Below are 2251 nucleotides of genomic sequence, written 5' to 3'. Positions count from 1 at the left end.
TGTTCCTAATAAATGTTGTTCAGTTGCATTGACACAATACTTTTTGTTTAAAGCGCAATTAAAAAAAAAAAAAAAAAAAAAAGAGTCCAAACAATGACCCCTGCTACGGGTAGTGTTGCAAGTGTTATGCGACTTCAGCTAATGATGGGTCCATCCGAAATTATTCCATCCAAAATTTTGGGTGGAGGCACAGGTCACAGAGGGAGTTCTGCTTCGACGTCAGCCCGAGCCAAAGGACATGCGCACTGCTCTCTCCAACTGCTTGGAAGGCAGCTATGCTCACCACTATACCACCAACGCAGTCAGCAGTCAGCAACTTGCGCCGTCACTAAGAAGGCTCGAAGTGCACGAGTCGCCGATAGGGCTAGAGGAGCAGATGAGATCTTTGTTTGGACCCGTCACTAAAGAGAGCCTTCAAGAATTTGCATCCCGTCACGTACAAGAAAGCGCTGCCTTCCCATCCGGCTAAATAAACACGAAGTGGTCAAACGCAGAGAGTGCCTATAATAACCAAAAGCCCAATCAAGGCAATCTCTTTCTCATGCCTCTATCTGAAAAGTTGGATAAAATCTTATATGAAAAAAAAGTCTTTTAAAGAAATCCCTTATTCCGAGGTCACCGTAGCCACCAGATCCAGTCTGTATCCGCTTCAGTCACCCGGATCCAGTCCGTATCCAGAGAAGATGGTGGATCAACACCTAGAAAGGACCTCTATGGCCCAGAAACACAGCGGAGACCGTGACAACTAGATGAGCCGCAGATACAAATCCCTTGTAAAGACCACCTGGACAAGACCACAGGAAACAGATGATTCTTCTGCACAGTCTGACATTCCTGCAGCCTGGAGCTGATCTACTGGTTTCGTCTGACAAGGGGAGAACTGTCTCCCCGACTGAGCCTGGTTTCTCACCCGGTTTTTTCTCCATCCTTTCACCGATCGAGTTTTGGTTTCTTGCCTCTGTCGCTTCTGGCAGGCGGAGCTGGGGACACTTCATGTACAGCGATATCGTTGACTTGATTGCAAATTATTGCACAGATACTATTTAAACTGAACTTAGCTGAATGATGTCATCAAAGAGTTCAATAACGAAATGCCTTTAACTGTCATTTTGCTTTTTGACGCACTGTGTTCCTAATTAATGTTGTTCAGTTGCATTGACGCAATACTTTTTGTTTAAAGCGCAATTTAAAAAAAAAAAAAAAAAAAAAGAGTCCAAACAATGACCCCTGCTACGGGTAGTGTTCCAAGTGTTATGCGACTTCAGCTAATGATGGGTCCATCAGAAATTTTACGGTGCTAGGGCTGGGTCTGCGTCAGAAGAAGCCATGCATTGTTTAGTTATGTCAGTGCAGTGCCGTCAGTTGGGGGAGAAACGGCAGCATGCACGGCTCCTCGTTAGTATAGTGGACAGTATCTCCGCCTGTCACGCGGAAGACCGGGGTTCGATTCCCCGACGGGGAGAGCTGGTTCTTTTCGTCTTCCGAATGATCCATCCAAAATGTTTGGTTGGAGTCGCAGGTCACAGAAGGAGTTCTGCTTCGACGTCAGCCCGAGCCAAAGGACATGCGTTGGCCGGGAATCGAACCCGGGTCAACTGCTTGGAAGGCAGCTATGCTCACCACTATACCACCAACGCAGTCAGCAGTCAGCAACTTGCGCCGTCACTAAGAAGGCTCGAAGTGCACGAGTCGCCGATAGGGCTAGAGGAGCAGATGAGATCTTTGTTTGGACCCGTCACTAAAGAGAGCCTTCAAGAATTTGCATCCCGTCACGTACAAGAAAGCGCTGCCTTCCCATCCGGCTAAATAAACACGAAGTGGTCAAACGCAGAGAGTGCCTATTCAGACGATGACCAGTGGCAAGCCCTCTCGCAGCATGCTGCCGGACGGTCAAACTGATTCTGCTCTTGACATTTCGATGTAGCTCTGCTGTGAGCAGAGCACCCAAAAATACAGGTCACTCGCAAAAGTTCCCCTCCACGGAAATCTTTAGTAAAAGGCGAAAGATTTATGCGACAATGAAGAGAAACTCGAGCTGTGTCTCCAAACCCTCGGGCCTGTGCGCTGCCTCTGTTAAACTACTACACTCGCCAAGGGTCATCAAGGGTGACAATGCCTGCCCACATGTGTTTCGTCAGCACCCCCCCCCCCCCCCACTCCAAAAGGGAGGAGTAAAACTCAAAAAAGTCCTCTCGGTCCACCAATAACCAAAAGCCCAATCAAGGCAATCTCTTTCTCATGCCTCTATCTG

General features: G+C 48.0%; 1 non-coding gene across 1 annotated transcript; it reads right to left on the bottom strand.

Moving 5' to 3' along the window:
* Nucleotides 1-1922: 1922 nt before the first annotated feature.
* On the bottom strand, nucleotides 1923-2037 carry LOC127980782 (U5 spliceosomal RNA). Its single transcript, XR_008159788.1, has one exon. It is a non-coding gene; the product is annotated as a U5 spliceosomal RNA (small nuclear RNA).
* Between the last annotated feature and the right edge of the window lie 214 nt (nucleotides 2038-2251).

Source organism: Carassius gibelio, chromosome B19, assembly GCF_023724105.1.
Source record: "Carassius gibelio isolate Cgi1373 ecotype wild population from Czech Republic chromosome B19, carGib1.2-hapl.c, whole genome shotgun sequence".
Classification (NCBI taxonomy): Eukaryota; Metazoa; Chordata; class Actinopteri; order Cypriniformes; family Cyprinidae; genus Carassius; species Carassius gibelio.
The sequence above is the reverse complement of the archived record's forward strand: the minus strand, read 5'-3'. Positions and strand labels throughout refer to the sequence as shown.